Source organism: Pundamilia nyererei, unplaced genomic scaffold, assembly GCF_000239375.1.
Source record: "Pundamilia nyererei isolate P.nyererei 1_Seehausen unplaced genomic scaffold, PunNye1.0 scaffold00004, whole genome shotgun sequence".
Lineage (NCBI taxonomy): Eukaryota > Metazoa > Chordata > Actinopteri > Cichliformes > Cichlidae > Pundamilia > Pundamilia nyererei.
Genome location: NW_005187405.1, coordinates 5,313,950 through 5,333,211, shown reverse-complemented (window position 1 = coordinate 5,333,211; position 19,262 = coordinate 5,313,950). Strand labels below are relative to the sequence as shown.

The 19,262-nt window shown below is 39.5% G+C and overlaps 1 protein-coding gene across 3 annotated transcripts in view; it reads left to right on the top strand.

Moving 5' to 3' along the window:
- tnr (tenascin R (restrictin, janusin)) overlaps positions 1–19,262 on the top strand; it is a 198,729-nt gene that overhangs the window by 53,637 nt on the left and 125,830 nt on the right. For all 3 annotated transcript variants that reach the window (XM_005721309.1, XM_013912896.1, XM_013912893.1), the window contains exon 2: positions 9,377–9,429. The gene's annotated coding sequence lies outside the window, so the exon portion shown is untranslated. The remainder of the gene's footprint in view (positions 1–9,376; positions 9,430–19,262) is intronic.

The window sequence follows — 19,262 nt, the reverse complement described above, 5'->3', positions numbered from 1 at the left end:
TTTTTTTTTTTGGAGCACTAATGTAAGGCCATTGCTGTCATGGTCTGATCTTTTCTTTAATATTAGAAAATCAAAGCTCATTTTCTGAGTCATAAAGAGATCCTTTTTGTGTCAGAGATGAATCAGATGGTTTTTAGGTATACTGCGCCAGCTTGTCTTTATAATAATGCCTCTATAAATAAAAGAAAAATCAGTCTTCCACCTCCAGAAAGGCTATAAAATCCAAACAAATGTCTCAGTTATTATGTTTACACACAAGATATAAAGCACAGTATCAGTGAAACATATTTTGAAAGTTTTACAGTTTAACTATAGCCTATGATTATTTATCAGGTGTTAAAATTAAAACCTTAAACATGCTCTTCATCGGATAACTTTAGCCAACAAGAAAAGGTAGAATGCTCCACTGTGTTTGGTACGTCCAGCGTCTGAAAGCAGAGTTACAACCGGGCACAGAGAGATTGGAAAGTACAACGGGGTCTTTTAGGAGTCCAGCAACAGTAATGGACACTTCCTTCTATTTATAGTGGGGAAAGCTAAAGAAGATGAATAGAAAAGCTGAACAAAGAGGGAGAGAGAGCAGAGCCACTGGCTGTAATGCTTTCCTACACTGGTGGGCAGACAGTCTAATGCAGCATGACTTCCTGGCTTAAAAAAATAAACGAAAGAGAAAAAAAAGATATGCTTATTACTACATTTTGACCATTATAGTTAAAAACAAATGTTTTTAATGAGAAAATCCAATAGACTACAGCTGCACTTTCTTTTACATCAATAGTTTATTTTAATCAAATAACCAGTAGAGCTTAAAAAATGAAAACAAAATATGTGAATAAATGCAGGTTTCAGTTAGCAGGGCACATGGTGTATAAGACGACAACGAAACAGGCGTCAGCGAAATGTCAGAAAGTAGATAGAGCAGCATAATAGCCCTTTATGATATTTAACACAGTGTCTTTATTTTCTGCTACTTTGTTTTTAAAGGTAGAACAACTTAAAAAATTTTTTTTAATAAAAATAAAATATTTTAAAAGTAGATCTTATTAGATTAATAGATTATTTTTAATAAAAACAACATGCATGGTATATTTCACAATTTCTTACACACTTAAAACATCTATAGTAAAATGTTGGACTATATTCAGTTTATCTGGGGTCTGAACCTCACTCAGGGATCCCACAATTGAGAAGTGTTGGCATTATTTTGTTTTTTCCAAGATTCGTAGCAGCACATTTGCTGGAGATAATATCTATCTTAATATTATACTGCAAGAAACCTTTGTCTGCCAGCCTGTGTTTGTTTATTTGTTTGTTAGACCAAACATGGCACACCAGTACATCTTAGGCCACTGAAGGTTCTTATCCAAATCCAAAGGTTCTTATAATGTGATGATGTTGCCTAGCAGCCACTTAGCAACAGGCTAAAGTGACACATTTTTAGCATTTATGCACCACCTTAAAAAGACATCCTATCATTTTAAATTCAATGACACTAACAGCTCATTTATATCCACAAATTTTGAACTGTGCTTGATGCCATCAGGTTGCCTAGCAACCACTTAGCAACAGGCTAAAATTAAACATTTTAACATCTACACTCTCCTGATTTTTCTCAGTATAGTTAAGTATACCAGTTTCCCACCAGTATGCACAGGCCAAACAGTATTATGCCACTAGTAGTTGAAATGCTGTAATGTAACAAATAATAGGACTTCCCTTGTTTGTCAGCAAATAAGAAAAAAATGTGTACAGTCAAAATGTATTCTCTTAAAGTGTTTGTAAAATGTTTGTTTAATCAGTAAAGTGTCATTATCACTATTCTGAGCACAACAGCTGGAAAGAGTGAGGAAAACATGTTTTTGAAATTCATCTTCTTCAGCTCTCTGGGCGATGCCGTAAAGCCACCGCATGATTTATTCTTCTTTCTTTAGACATATCCAAGAAATATGCCTCATTTTAAGTAATCCCTGAAGGTACTTATTCATATTCTCTGTATGATTGGACCATCAATACTAGGGGTAAGTGAAGGTCGCTATGACAGCTTTACGGGTTGGCAGCTTTTCCTGCCTTAGTGCTGTTGCTTCTCAAAGCTCTCTAAGGTTGTTTCTTCCTCGGCATTGCTTATTTCATTGTATCATGACACACGACCAGTTCAACAAATAGCAAATACAATCAAAGGTGCATTAGTCTGAATTTGACCTTCCCCCACTTGTGCAAGATAGGCTCACGATTACACTAAGTGCTTTCCTTGATCCTTAGCTCTTGTATCTGTATATATCACTTGTGTGTCTTTAAGGTAGAATTAAATTATTTATCATTCAGGTGACCAACTGACCTGTTTGTCAGTGATCACGGGTCAGTAAACTGGCTTTATTAACATTCAGAAAAGCAAGGGACTTTACATATTATCAAAAGCAATAACAATTAAAAAAAAGACTTGACATGTAATCTATAAACGGGAAACAACCACTAAATCATTCAAAACAAAACCGAATACTTATTCTATGTCAAGCATTCGATTAATATTTTATCATTTTTCCATGGCTACGTTTGATATTAATGAGCTTTTAGCCTACGCTGCTTGCTTGCTAAGATGACATATCCGAATGCTCTGAATATTTATAACGTGCTAGAGGACAAAGGTTAAAGAGACGCATTTTGCTTTCGGCTCACTGCCTTCACTTCTGCTACTTAATTGGTGGGCAAGAAAAGTTGCTGTCCGTGGTACTGAACTCACAGCTTATTCAGAGAGGTGCTGTTCTGTTGTTTAGGTTTTGTTTTTTTACTTTTCCTTTTTGTTCCAGTGAATTTGCACCTGGGACAGTTAATGCTGTCAGATACTCGGGCTGGCCGAGGAGGAAATTAGCTGAATAGCTTGTTCAGCAGCTGAGCGACTTCTAACCTTTGCCGTGCTATGGAAAAGAAGAAAAGAAGTTGGAGACAAAGAGAAAATATAAAAGCTTTATTGACCTTGACCTGCTGCGCAAAGGGTATAGAAGGTCTTGTGCAAAAGGTGTGATAAAGCAGCCTGTGATTAAATGTACATCTGCCCTGAGTCCTGCCATACTTGACCTGTGTTGGTTTCTTTAATTCTGTCTTTCTCTTCTGCCTCTTGCTCAATAACCATGTCTGAAACTAAATAGAAAGCCTCTGGCAGTATGAGTGTCATAAGTATGGCTGTGCATGGCAAAACAATTGCAGCCTGTCCACTGCATAATAGACGGGTGGAAGTGTAAGCACTGTGTGCCATCCATAAAATCAATGGTCCACTGCTTGGTGGCTGGCTGACTCCCCTCAAAACACACCCAGGCGGGTGCCATAAAGGATGTTTATTAGGCTGACAAGTCGACACTGCAGCTCCTTGTCATGCTCTGGTAATAGGGGCCAGGCGCAGACCAGCGGAAGCATTGCTTCAGCTGGTTAGGAGACAGACATCCCCTTCAGGGGTGAAGATAAGAAAGGAGAGGAAATAAGAGAGAGAGAGTAAAGAAGACGCAGGGAGGGTTATGTTATTAGTGCATCTAGAGCTTGCTTTATGAGTGGAAGAAAGATGAGCGAAAAATAGGAAAAGAAGATGAGCAACATGGAAAAAAGTGAAAAAAGGAGAAGATAAGGAGAGAATGTGGGATGGTAAATGGACTTGTGCAATAGGACTTGTAGGATGTGTGGTGGGCACATATGACAAAAACCTCATTACTGCAGGTTTTCTCGACATCCGTGTTTAGAACACATATACACTAGAGGTGGGAATCACCATACATCCCACGATACGATGTTATCACAATACTTAACGCACGATATGATATTATTGCAATTTTGTAAAATATTTTGCGATATTCAGATTCTGTACATAAAGGTAAACTTTATCAATATTCATTTTATCTAATATCAAAGTCTCGCACTCAGTCTTTCTCTCATTTCAGTCAGTTATATTGTTGACAAACTGAACGGTTTGTATTACAGTCTAGTCCAACTTAACTGAACGCAACCATCTGGTACAATTATAGCTATTCTGAACTATGCAATTTGTGAAAACTATGCAGCCCCTTCAGCAACTGAAGAATTTGAAAGTAAATTAAAACAAAATATAATTTTACATTAAATAAAAAAGTTTTAAACTTAATTAAAATAAAACATGTCTTAAATTGAAATAAGTAAACTGTCATGTTTATTGCTGCCAAAAAAAAGTTAAACACATTTGGACAGTGAAGGAATGTCAGGATTCTTGCTCAGAAAAAGGATCAACATGCTCTGAAGTCAGAGCACAAAAACCTTTTTGTAACAAAATATCGATTTTTGCTGTCCCTGTATCGATATATTATTAGCAAACAAAATATCACGATACTACACAGTATCGATTTTTTCCCCCACCCCTAATATACACACATATCCCGAATGACTTGATGAGTCACTGATGGAGCTGAGACTTCAGGTTTGGATGAACACTGTGGATCAAATCGCGATAATGGGAGTCATTTCAGGGTCTTTGAAGTGTTCATGAAAATGTATTTGTCATTTTTTTTGCAATAATTTTGTGTTGAGGAAATGCCTTTTTGGGCCAGTGTGCATCTCCACTGACCTGCAGCTCCACTGTGGTCATTACTACACAATGCTTTTGTGTAGTTACTCTTGTTCTCACAGCGAAGTTACAGCTGTAAGCTCTTCCAGCATATTTGTAAAACACTTTGCTACTCTTGTGAGCGGATCTGCATTTATTGTGAGCCCACAATAGATTCAGGCGATAAATTAGCTAATCAATGGCAACAAAGTCAGTCCCTCAACAATATTGTGGGAAAACGGCTTGAATGAGTCTCATTGATTTGGCTTCAAAAATCGTTGTTTCCTCAAGAAAGACTGACCTTGAAGGCACGGAAAGCTTGTTCTGATTGAAAAAGTACCCCATGCTGATTTTGCCTCATTGATTTCTGTTGCATATTTCACATTTCTATTATCTTGACTCTTCTTATCGATGTAGCCTCTGCTCCTGACCTTTCTAATTTTCCTTTGCTCAGAAAGTCAGGTCAAAGGAAGAAGATGAGGAGATAAAATGAGATACTGCTCACTCATCTCGCTAACTCATCATAAAGCAGCACACCTCCATTATTTCAAGTGCTAGTTCTTCTGAATCAGCTCTGTAGAGGGAAGTTCCCAGCACCATTATGTCACCAGGGATAAGAGGACAGAGGGATGGAAAGTGCTACAAAAGAAGCTATTTTAATTAAAGCTGCAGATTTACTCGCCAAGCTGGGTTTAACTGTAGATGGCGAGGGCCGATGGGAGCCAAAATGGTGGTCGTAAAAATGACTCATGCCAAGCAGGGGTGGAAAAGAGCCCCTTGAGGAACGGGAAAGGGAATTAAGGTGGGCAGTCGGAGGCTGTTCTATAATGAGGACAAATAGCCGAGAAGTTTGTCGCCTGACAGAAGGTCTGGAGCCGGCCGGGGAAATATTCATAGTGCAATACTTTTAGCTCCTGTGACATTTCGACTGCACTATGTCACCTTAGTGAGAAGGGGAAAAAGGAACAGGGTGGATGAAATAATGACTAAGAAAGATGAGGAAGGTTTAAAAATGCAACAGAAACACAGAGGAAAGGGTTGCTGTCAGGCTTTTTATTTTCCCATTAAAAAAAGAGGAGTGATTTATGAATTTATCAGCCATCAGAGTATTTTAAATGAAACAACTGAAAATATGCCCAAAATAAGTGATTCTTAAATTGCTTTTAACTTTTCAGCTACTTGTCAAGGGCACAGAGTTATTATATTGTTAGACAATAAATTGTACAGCTGATGGGTGTGCAGTGAGTATTAGTATTATGTCTAAAAAGAAAAAGAGTAATTTGTGGGCCTATATCTCCCTTGAAAGGATAATAACTAATTCTGATGGAGATTGAATGTACAATCATTGGCACTTCTTTAGTTATACCTTGCTAGTACCGGGTTGGTCCTCCGTTTGCTTTCGGAACGTCTTTGATTCTTCGTGCAAATTTATCAGCTACACATCCATAGTGCAAATTTCCTGTTCTACTACATCGTGGTGCTTTCTTGGACTGAGACCAACCAACTTGAGATGATCTGAGCTTTGTGACCCGGTGAAGTAGACATTTTATTACTGTTTCTAACATTTTTAGGATTTTTAATAAGACCAATATGAGCATTCACCATTGTGGACAGAAAATAAGGAACAGTGCAAGAGGTACGCAGAATGGTGTTAGTGCACTCACTGTGGTAATGGGTTTCTGTTTGAGTAAGTGATTGCAAAATTCATAAGTTTTCTTCTTCAGTGTGTATACTGTACTGACAAAGATGTGTTAAGTGTAGTGCATGTAGCAGCTGCTGTCTACTTCCAGTGCCAGATTTCAGTCCTGGTGAGGAGCCAAAGGATTCTCTTGGTTCCAGCATATCACTGTGTTTTTCTGTTTTCAGGGACTTAGCTGGTGTGAAAATCAGCCAATCATCTTCCCCGCTTTACCACTGCGATTTTTTTTTTTTTTTTTGCCTTTGTCTCACCTCCCACACGCTTCTCTCGTCTTCCTTTCTTGTTCTGTCACTTGCTCCCTCAAGCTGTTGGATGTCCCCAGGAATTAATGAAGTGATAAAGTGACAGCACACACACACTCACAGAATTATTTCCATCACTTGAGGAGACATTACACTGACTTACATTAACTTCTCACTGGCCTACAGTAATATTAACTATGGCTGCTGCTTGCCTTAACCTGAGTCTAACCTGACCACAAACCCAAATCAAACATTACTATTAACAAAAACTACCGATTCTCTGCGGAGAATTGCTTTTGTGGACCACCACTATGGAAATTTGTAAACAAATCTATTTCTTCACAACATGAGTACACACACACACACGCACACATTGCCTCGTTTTCTCACCAAAGGCTCAGTCAGCTGCAGCAGCAGATGTAGCTGGATATGTGTCAGATATCCCCCCTCTCCTACACTCTGAGCGCAAGTGAATTTATAATTTATATTCACCATCTGCATATGTCCTTATTTATGTCTCCCTGAGATATTTTAAGGGTTCTTTACCTAAACAAAATAAAATCACTTCCTGTAAATGGTTTGCTGGACTCAGAACATTTGGAAGAGCAGATGCACCCCGATGTAGTTTAAGGTTGGATCATAGCTGGAATATAACCTTCTTTCCATGCTGTTTTGGGAGCATTGTCACTCTGAAAAATTAGGCCAATCAGATGCTTTCCAGGTGGTATTGCATGGTGGATTAAATCTGATGGTACTCTGTTTTGAGCCAAAAATGTCAAATTTTGATTCTTCACAAGACCTGTTGCCACTAATTTTCAGTCAAGTACTCGTGTAATTTGTCATACTTTAGCCTTTTCTCCGTGTTTTCCTTCCTTTAGAAAGCTTTTTTACAGCCACACTTTCACTGAGATCTTTGTTAGTGCAAAAATACTATTATGTGTCAGTCAAACTGTGTTATCGATGGTATTTTTTGTAGAACGAACTAAAGAAATGGGAACAAATGATGTGTTTTTGAAACAGGCTGTTAGTGACAAAGTGCCTAAAGACACTTTAAATTTGGTTCCTTGCTAAGACACGACACTGGTTCATTTCTTAAGGTCGATGCCTTTTCTGTGCTTGAATAAATCAAAGGTCATCGTTAAGAGACCTAACAAAAAAACAAACAAACAAAACATTTCTCTGAAAATGATTAGGTACAACACTTGGACTCAAAATGAATGAAAACGGAGCCAGTATCCAAAAATAGTCTAGCTCCTTTTAAGCTTAAGTCATTGCAAGTGATCCTATTATTTTTTCAGTTGAGTTTAATTGAATTAACATTACCTTTTTGTCCTCGTCAGAAGGTAAAATGCGAGGTGTCATTCAGTGAGGGAGATGAGAGCGGGACAAACTCTGAAACACCGTGATTTTCGAAAACAATCAGAGCCCGTCTCCACAACTTTGACTCGTTTTAAATCATTTTTATTTTTCGTCACCGCCTTGCCTGCCCAGCTTCTGTTGAGAGTGTTAGAAAAATCAAATATGCTCAATATGGAACACTTTGTGTGCTGCCTTGATATTTATTTTCTAATTTGGAGCCAGTTATTTCCAATTGAAATGTATCTGTATATTATATTTTTCCCCGCCCCAAGTCTTTAAGCGTGTTAGCTCAGCACTGAGCTTAGACAAATTTCATCTTTCTAACATCAGTGTAAATTATTAGTTTATTTCACCAAAGTATCTGCATTTGTGCCATTTTCTCTCTGTCCTTGTGACTGTTCAATTTTCATGTTTATTTGTGTGCATTGAGACAGATTGAATGGGAGTATGGAGCTTTGCAGAGTGACCTCTGGTTCAGCTGAAACCCCTCGGGGGGTTGGATAGCAGCTGTGCATGTGTGTGTATGTTTTTATGTGCATGCCTCTGTAAGTGCACACAAAAGCACCTTAACTCTATATTTAATAAACACTTGAACTTGACCAAAAACTGATTGTTAGTCTAAGTGCTTGGAACAATATGGCAGGATAATTAGTATCATGAGAGGAGCTCATGAGACGAGTGCCTTATGCAACAGGAAAGGTTACATCCTGTTGTACTTCACCAGGCACACGTACGTAAACAATACCTGCATCCACTAAGTGTGTTAAGAGCGAGCATCAAGTGCTGTCTCGTCTCTCAAGTGTAAAACTTTTACTGTCTCTCAGAACTATTAAAAATTCTAATTAACTCTTGACCATGCTGTTTTTGTTCCATCTTGTTTCATATAAGCAGGTAATGCTGTAGTATTCTTACACAGTACACACTGACCAGGCACCGTGTGGACATTACACGATGTATAAAGACAAATCACAGACTCTTGAAGTATAAGCCGACCTATTTATTAAAAAATGGAGATGGACAATAAATCCCAATTCATTTCAGTTAGATCTCAAACTCTAGATCAGGGGTCTCCAACTCCAGGCCTCGAGGGCCGGTGTCCTGCAGGTTTTAGATGCGTCCTTGATCCAACACAGCTGATTCAAATGGCTAAATTACCTCCTCAACATGTCTTGTAGTTCTCCAGAGGCCTGGTAATGAACTAATCATTTGATTCAGGTGTGTTGACCCAGGGTGATATTTAAAACCTGCAGGACACCGGCCCTCGAGGCCTGGAGTTGGAGACCCCTGCTCTAGATCTTTGGTCCTTTATTCTGTTGTTTTCTTCTGTCGAACATTTTGACATAAATAGACTTTTAACAATAGATAGCGGGCTCACTGAGGAGAGGAAATCTGTATGCTTCTATAATTGCCAGATCGAATGGATTTGAAGAATACCAAAGAAGGGACAAAAATAAAAAAATATATGTATTTTATGGTATGTTTAAGTAATTTACAACCTCTCTCTTTTTCTCTTGACAGCATCATCCCAGGGACCAACACTAAAACAATCAAGTCCAGTTTGTGCTTTCCAGGTGAGTTGGAACTTCAAACGAATTCTACGGCATGTGTTTGTGTGTCTGTTGTTGTTTTTTTCCTCTACTGCTTATGTAAAACGACTTAAAATATATAAAATGCATTCACAAATGCAATGAAAACCGAGGTGCAAACTTTGGAGGGTTTTCCAAAAGTTGTGTGCTGTATACGTCACTCTCTGGCCGGCTACAGCAAGGTGTGCAGCAACATGATGAACATAGTACAATAGGACAATAGCACAACAGTGCTTAACAAATTTATTCAAGCACCACCCAGTCTAATGTTTATGCCACAGCTACTCTAAATTAACAGTATTGATAATTACCAAAATATTTTTTAATAATTGCTGATCCACCAGTGTGTGCAGGCTCCTTAATCTTCAATCAGAATGATATTTTTAATGCAAAAATGTATTTATACATGAATTATTATTGTATTATTATTATTATACAGTCGTTAACTTACATTCCTGAACAGAAAAATTACTTCCAGTGGTTAAATGTTATACTTGATTAATTTATCTGAACTCAAGTGTGCCGGCTCAAATTTGGGCATAAAAATGTGAACTCAGTTTGTCATTTGTCTAGCAAACAACAATATATGATACTGTTAATGCAGGGTATAACCGGCAGATGAAAACATGATTCACTATTTTGAGAAATAAAAGCTAAAAAGTGAAGAATGACCTTTCCTCTCAGCATTGCCAAAATGAAGCTACTTCACATTGGTATTTGTGAAAACACGACAGTTTACTGTACTGGGTATACTGCAGAGTGTCCCTCCCTGCCACGTAAACACCCACCCCGCAGCGATGCCTCATAAACACCGGCATCACAGCCACTAATACAACACATGCATCAAGAGCAAGAGGTGTTGTTAGGATCCGTTGGGGGCTCAGCCCAGTCAAAAAATCTTTAGAGTTCCATCTGATAATTGCAGTATTATTATGATATTTCAGTGTAAAATGAAAACAAGCTGTGAGGCACTGCAGTCTTGCAAAAGGTTTCAGTCAGGTGAGTAGGCTGCCTTTCACAATATGACTGCAATTTTCTCATTCAGCTTTGTTATTTATTTATTTTATTTATTATTTCTTTTTCAGCAGCAGGAGTAAAATCTTGAAGGAAAAGGGTCTTGGTGTTGATGAAGGAGTCATATGGTAGATTATATGTTGGTAAAACTTCAATTTTGAAAATTGGCCAACCCTGCTCTGATAGCGTCTATTTCTATTATGTGATAAAGGCTCCTTTTTCAACTGTGACAAACTGTATTATATTTGTGCCTTGTCTATCTATATGATACTGTCCTGTCATCTGTCTGTTATGCTTCTCATTCTTTTTGCTGTTTTCATATTATCCTCTCCTCATCGTCAGTCAGCAGAAGGAATACAGTGAAAAGGAAGCAATCAGTGTTTGCCAACTAAAATGAGACAAATCTCTCATTTGATTACTCTATGGAGAAGTGCTATTTATCTATATATTACAAACATGGCTTAGCCAGTTTTCCCACACAGCAATAATCAGAAGTTATGCTTTTAATATGCGTTTTGTACATCGTGTGTCAAAGTCCTGAGCCAAAATCCATAATCCAAGGTTTTAATCTAACTCACAGATCATTTTACATTCTTATTAAAGTTCGTCTCACCCGGTTGTGGCTGTGATCTGCACAGCTCGCCCCCCGAACACTCCAAGTAGCACTCCACCTGAATAGACAGGCGTGTTTTGCAGCTTTAAAAGAACATGCATATTAAAACAAGTTTCAAGAAGATGAAAAGTTGATGCTGAAGGGAGAGAATTTCCACTGGGGTGTGAAAAAAAGCATGTATCTTTATAAAGTGTAAAAAGAGGCTGATGTATCCATTTGCCACGAGACAATTTCTGCCTTCAGAGGATGTAATGTGCATCGTCATTTTGATGCCGGAATCCACATACCTGCAGAGCTATGGAGTGATACTCCGGGATCAGAGGTTTCACACAATGTAGCACAATAGACTTAGTTTCTTTGAACCCCATCTCAAAGTAAAGGAGCTATTACCCGTTATCGGGTGAGTTTCAAGTTTCATTTTGATGTGCAGACAGTTTCGTGCTCTTAATGTTACTCAAAGATTTTTTTTTTAACTAAATGTTATAGAGGCTAAAAAACTTTTTTCTATTAGAATAATGCAAATAAATGTTTGCATTATATACTATGTTTTTATTAATGTTTGCACATGTTTCAGAGATGAGTTAAAAAAGAAATGAGGGGTGGTTTAAGACTTTTGCACAATGCTATTATTATTTACCACTGCGGCCCTTAGTAAAGGCACCTTTTAACACCATTATTATAAGCAATAATGGTGAGAAAAATGTTTGATATTGATACAAACTAAGAAAAATGTTTGAGAACCATAAAGCTAGCTAACTGGTAGCTGAAGAGCCTCTTCTTAACCAACTTGAGCTTGTAGATGAGGCAGTGGGAGCTCTCATGTCCTGACTCATCAGCAGCTTCGGCAGCAGGAGACATCTCATCCTTCACCTCCTCTAGCCTCGCCTACACCTTGTTGCCATCATCCCTTTGTTCAAGCTTCACAGAAGCAAACTTTTACCCTCTTAAATAAACCATTGTAGCTTTCCTCATAGCTTATTTAAAAGGTCAGTTGACCATATTGTTAAAAAAAAGAAAAGAAATTGGTTAGAGTTGAACCTGCCCATAATTGAAATCTTGCATTGCTGAATTAGTACACTACTGATACTAGGAATGACAAGCCGTTGACCTACATATGCCGTTGACATATGTATATATATATATGTATGTATATTATATATATGTATGTATGTATATATGTATGTATATGTATGTATGTATGTATGTATGTATGTATGTATATATATGTATGTATATATATATATGTATGTATATATATGTATGTATATATATATATGTATGTATGTATGTATATATATATATATATATGTATATATGTATGTATATATATGTATGTATATATATATATGTATATATGTATGTATATATATATATGTATATATGTATGTATATATATGTATGTATATATGTATATATATAATCCTTAAGTCACACTGAGTTCTTTTGATTCCTCAGAGGCATCCGATGGAAGACAAAACACTGCTCAGTAGACCATTTAACACTTTATTTTCACTTTGACAATACTTCTAGAAGGGAGATGCGTCCTGCAAGACACGTTGCCGCAGATCTCAATATGGTGACGGGCACCTGACAGTTTTATTACCGCGCACCCTATTCTAGTCTAAACAACAGCATTTCAGTAACTTAGATAAGATGGTTCCCTCTTATCTACTGCTCTACAGGCAAACATGGGCGAGAGTCTACGACTGGAGGACACCTATTCTAATGCCTTTATTATTCAGGCCTGTGTCCACTTAACACTACTCTATATGATTATATGGGCAGTTTTGATTAATATGAGATTAATATAAGGCACAGTAATAAAGCACTTCAGGTAAGATCATTCTAACACCTGTCAATACGATCTCATGCCAGGTGTATGGAATTAACATCTTATTAGTACCAGAGCGGTCATTCAAGGACATATAATCTTTGACATGTAACATGAAAGCCTTTGTAAGTAAGATTTTGTACAAAAGGAACTCGATAGAGGATTTCAGTCATGACATCCTTTTCAAAGCAGTGAAGTGAATAGCTGCTGGGCATCACGGTCAGACTCAGTTATTATGTGATTTTGTCACTTATTCTAATAGACGTACTTAAATACACTGAAGTTTTTTAGCCAAAGGCTGTTGTAGATGAACAAATAGGTTCATAAAAACTCAACCTTTTCTTTATGATAACTAGTCTTTAATTTAAACCAATTTTCATACTGGATGAGGACCAGTGTGTTACTCATGCTTTAATCTGTGTATTTTACTTGTTCGAGTATCACTGTTTTGTAAAACTCTGTTTTGAGCCTACAGTGGGGGTGAGCAGGAAGGCAGCACTGCATGTTTGCCTTTCTAATTACTTCTCATAGGAACCCAGCTATTGATTGTTGCAAATGCTCATTGATTTTTAGCAGGACTCTACACTATCTGACGTTTGTGCTAAATACCAGGGGACGAATGACGTCAGTGGGCTTGTCTGTGACATCGGTTTATCTGTTTGCGGGTATGTGTGCGGAGGAAGAGGTATGCAAATGTGTCTGTGCATGCATTTTTTCTGTAGATTAAATGAGAATGGGCTTGTGTATCTGAGGAATAGGAAAGTTGCTGCATTTCTTTTGGCCCCGGAAGCCTAATCGAGAAGCATCGATCAAGCAAGGGGAAACAGCGTGCTTACTTGCACATTGAGATAGCCAAAAGCTATTGGCAAACTGTTTGTTCTCATTGGATAAAATCACAAGACTTGCCTCCCTGTGATTCTAAACAGATCACCATGTCAGAAGGTCAGAAGGGGTGCCACAATATATCAGCAGTCTCTTTCAATATTTTTAGTAACTAAATGTTAGGTGATGCCACAGTTCAATAACTACTTTAATTATCCATTAATGAATTCTGCTGGCATTGCAAGTTGAGATGACAGCATGTCAAGTACAAAGGAGTGCAAAGTAAGCATTAAAATACAAAATAAAGTTGTAGGCATAACCCCTGGCTGTTTAACTTCTTACAGTTGGCAAAATTACATCATTATTTACAAACTATATAGATCAGCAAACTGACTGAGTCCTCTAATACCAGGATTCACAAAGTACAGTCCATAGACCAGGTGTATCATTTTCATGTGAGCATGAGAAAACAATGTTGTGCTTCACATTATGTTTTTGTTTTTGACACTGATGAATTCAGCTGATACAAACACATTTAAAACAACTCATCTGTTAAAAGGCCTACCCCCCTGGTAACATTGGTTATCCCCTGGTTGATGGAGAAAAACGTGAGAAGTTAATGGCTATTGCTTAAAAACTGGTCACAGAGAAGTTGCTACACCAAAAATCTCCCCTCGATTGCGTCAGCTGCTAGCATATTGCTACAGCAGAGACAGGCTGCCCCTCCCTGAGCCTGAATCTGCTGGAGATTTCTTCCTGTTAAAAAGGTGTTTTTCCTTCCCATTGTTGCCAAGTGCTCACTCATAAAGGGTCATGTGATTGTTGGGGTTTCTTGGCCTACAGTATAAAGCGCCTTAAAGCAACTGGTGCTGTGAATTGGCACTACTGTATATAAGAAAATTGAACTGTAAACTAACTACCAAGCCACGAAGTGTGATGCAAACCACAATGAAGCTGCAGCACTGCATACCTCTCTGTGACCAATTCCAACAAGTGCCAGCAAGCATTCACTCATTAGCCTGTTGAGAAATATGCACTTTTCCTTAGCAAACAGTGTTTATCAGGGGGTCAGTGACCAAGCTCTAGGCATGTGTGCATGGGGATTGAGCAACCACTCACTGGGGGAATACTCGTTTTTCCTTGGTGACCGGTGGTTGCCAGGCAGTCACCAACTGTTCCCAAAGCAGCCAGCCATCAAAACTTTAAGAACCCTCTTACAGTTTAGCACTAATGAAAGTGTAAAATGCTATCTGGTGTTTGTGTGTGACTACTTGATTAGACGCTGCATGGCCCCCATAGTGCTAGTAGGTATTCTAATTTTTTAAAATGCACACCAGTATAGCTATTGTTTCTCTGATGATCGCCACACCAACCAACAGTAATCGAGCCTGCAACTCTGACAGTGTTGCGTCAATCTATCAGTCTGTGATGGTAAGCTGTAAAAAAGCTAAGGTGTAAAGTAAGAGAACAACCAGTATAGTCCTGCAGTACATTGTTGAAGGAGGACTGGTGGATTTGGTGGTCATGTTTTTACCCAGAAGGCTCCACGTGTTCTACGCCAAGTTGGCACTGTCCTGGATTCAGTTTCTTGATTTTTCACATGACTTAGTGCACAGTGCACACTATATTGTATGGTGGATTTGAAAGATTATCATTGTCATCTTGATATGCACGACTTGTGGTAGCTTAAATCTTCTAATGACTGGGAATTAAAAAGAGATGGCTTGCTGACAAAAATGACTCAGTCTCTTTTGCACATAAACACCCCTCTGGAGTTGTACTGCTGCTTACTTTTTTTTTTACTTTGGTCTTTGGTTTTGTCCTGCCAGGATATCGCCTACTTTAATAGGAATTTGCCTATCATTGTTCCCTTATTCCTGTGAAGGGTTTTGAATAATGCATCATTCTGTTCTTCAACTTCCATTTGAATATATCTTTCTGGTCAGAAAAGAGAGAGTCTCTCTGTTGACTGAAAAATAAACACAGAGTTACAAAAGGCAAAGGGACAAAGAGTGAGGAAGGGTATAAAGAACGATAGCAACAAAAGGGCAGACGAAGAAAGCAAGAGACATATCAACAGCAAGAAAGATGGATAGAAAGGCTTATTGAGAGCGAGAGGGCCACACAGTGCAGCATCTGTATCAGGCTTCCAAAGGGTATCTAATGTGGTTTGCTTTGGTAATGAGACTGCCAGTCTTTTGTAATTTTCGGTGTTAGTTCAGTGCTCCTTGTGTCTTTTCTACACTGTGTACCTACATCACGTTCCTGATTACCGAGAGATTGGAAATGTTTATTTTTAGTTGTCTGAAACGTACATCGACAGACCGTGATGAATGGGAACAGTCCTCCATTGTGGCAGAAACAACAGTAGCAGAATTGACTGTAGCTTTGGGAATATTCCTGTCACTACTAGAGATGGACCGATCCGATATTACGTATCGGTATCGGTCCGATACTGACCTAAATTACTGGATCGGATATCGGAGAAAAATAAAAAATGTAATCCGATCCATTAAATATCACGAAAGCACCTCACAAAACTTGCAACACGCCGTAACTCACCTCAGAACGTTAGCACGTCGGAGCAGTATGCATCACGTGATAGAGCGGCTGTGGCATGCGGGACCTGTCGGTGGTCTGGATAGCATTTGGAGCTTTGCTAGCAACCTGGCATTTCATCTCCGACAAAGTTATTCCCGAGAGAAGTAAAGCAAGTGTGTAAGTCCATCTCTGAATGTTTGTAAAGCATTCCTGCGTTAAGCTTAACAAGCGACTGCCTCTTCTTGTTGCTACTTCAATCATGAAACTGCTTAATGATCAGCTGATCGGCTTTTCTGTCGCGAGTCCGTCTCTCTTGTTTGTTTTTGGCCCACTTTGCACCAGAAAGAGGAAACCAGCGGATAAACAACAGCAGCACGTTTAAGCTTGATAAGCTGTTGTTAGAATTTATTTAATATTACTTTCTACTCGAGGATCTTTTCCTACGTAGCTGACGGCTGGTAACTGTGCAGGGGCGGATCTAGCAAAGTTTAGCCATGGGGGCCGATAGGGCATTAACAGGGAAAAGGGGGCACAAAGACATACTTTTCTTTCTTATTGGTAAATGGTAAATGGCCTGTATTTATATAGCGCTTTACTAGTCCCTAAGGACCCCAAAGCGCTTTACATATCCAGTCATCCACCCATCCACACACACATTCACACACTGGTGATGGCAAGTGTTACGGCCCTAGCAGGGCCTCCTCCTGAAGGTGCCTGTGTGAGCGTGTCCCACCACCTCTTCTGCCTGAGGTGCCACCTTTCCCTGTTACACAGCTGACTCACATCAGTAATTAAAAGTATTTAAGCCCAGGGAAAGGTGAGCTCTGGGCCTGAGTGCGGTTACAGCTAGTGAGCTGAGTGTGTTTGTGAGTGGTTATAGCTAGTGAGCTGTGTTATTGTGGTTTGCAGCTAGTGAGCTGCTCTCTTTCTTTTTGGCTTACGTTTTACTTTATTGACCACGCCTGAGTTTTGTTTGTTTTCTTAAATGGTGATAGCGGCTTGTCCGTCTCTTTTAGTTGAGCTACTTTAATAAAACTCTTTGATTTAACCCTTTTGCCTCCTTGATTCCTTTTTCTGACCTGGACACTTTTTGTTACTCCCCCCTCACCGCCTAGACCCCTCAGGGGAACGTAACAAGTGGGGGCTCGTCCGGGATTGTTGAAAAGGGAGTTTTGAGTTGGAATTGGTTTTTGATTATCTTGCTTTGTTCACCTTTAGAGATTCAACTTCCCAGTTAAGTTAGGTGAGTGTCCAGCTGAGCTTATTAAGTTCTTCCTTCGGGCACTCTTTTGTTGTTTTGCCTTTCTTATTTTTGGAGTAATCCTGGGTGGGGATTAGTTCCCTGTTGGGGGTAGGCAATTCAGGGCTCCGGTCGCTGAAGTTTTGCCTTTAAAGTTGCCTCGAGCCCAGCACGCTCCGGAAGATAGGTAGGTAAAGGTTGCTGTGCTTAGGAACTGGGTAAGTTGTATTTGTTAAAGTGTGTGTGTGTGTGGCAAAAGGTAAGTTGGTCAAGAAGAGTAAGTTGTTCGGTTACCATTATTTGTTGGCTAGCCTGTGAGAGAATTGGCACAGGTGTGTGGTGGTTTTCTTCAGGCTGAAATGGCGTTCCAGTTGAATCAGCTGGAGCTAACGAGCACTGGGCCTACATCTGTTGGTGAACAGGTGTCCAGAGGCTCGTTTGTGAGCAATAACATCCATCTGGTTCCAGTTTTCTGTGAGTCCAGTGTTCATAGCTTCTTTATTGCGTTCGAACGCATAGCAACTGCACTGCAGTGGCCTCAAGATGTGTGGGGGGTGATGTTGCTGTGTAAGTTGACAGGTAAGGCTCAAAAAGCTTGTTCCAGTCTGCTTATGGATGACTGCTTAGCTTATGGAAAGTTTAAAAGTGCTGTCCTCCAAGCCCATGAACTTTTACCTGAAGCCTATAGGCAGCATTTTAGAGGTTTGGAGTTGGCACAGGGTCAGTCCTACCGTGACTTTGCCAGGGAGAAGGCAAAGCTCTTTGATAGGTGGTGTTCTGCAAGCCAGGTTAACGATGTGGGGTCCATACGTGACCTTATGCTGGTGGAGGACTTTAAAAACTCTGTTCCTGAGTCTATTGCTCTTTATTTAAGTGAACAAAGGGCTATCACTTTACAGCAGGCTGCCACGCTGGCAGATGAGTTTACCCTAACTCATAAAACAAATGCTATAGAACGTGACATCCTTTCTCACCATAATACATCTTGGAGAGCTAGGAGGGAGCCAGCTAACGAGGCTGAAAAAGTTGTGGTTTCGAGACTGAGAACAAAGCTTTGTTTCTTCTGCCACAAACCTGGACACCTTGTTGCCAACTGTTTGAAGCTGAAACTCAAACAGAAAGCACACTCAAAGCAAAAGTGCCTGCTGTGAGAAAAGTCAGTCGTGGTTCTCAAACTGACAAGGTTGCCAGGCCTACTGAAAGGCTAAACCTGGAGCACAATGGCTCAGTAGCACCCTGTAATCAGTGTAAGAGGTCAACTAGCCCTGAGGTGCTGCTGGTTGACAATGTCCCAGTTCCTCAAAATGACTTACAGGGAGACAGATCTTGTATAAAACCACCACTCAGACCTGCACCCCTTGCTAACAAACATGCCTGTACCGGTGACTTGAGGAATCGCCTGCAAAGTGTTTCAGTAAAGCCTGCTAGCTGCCTGCTGGGTTCTCCACAGGTGATGGTTCGAAGCCCTGGCTATCAGATGGGACACTGTTTCGAGGTACTGGGGCCACTCTCTGGCAATGTTGTGAACCCACTGAGATGGGATTGGCAGCTTCCGCAGGAAATGCCTAACCGTTGCTATGGGGTTTGGTAGGTGGAAAGCCTGCAATTTCGTCATGAAATGGTTATGGACTTAATTGTTTTGTTTTGGTTATCGTAATCATTTTGGTTATTGTAATTTGACAAACCATGGGTTTGCATTTATGGGAGGGGGTGTTACGGCCCTAGCAGGGCCTCCTCCTGAAGGTGCCTGTGTGGGC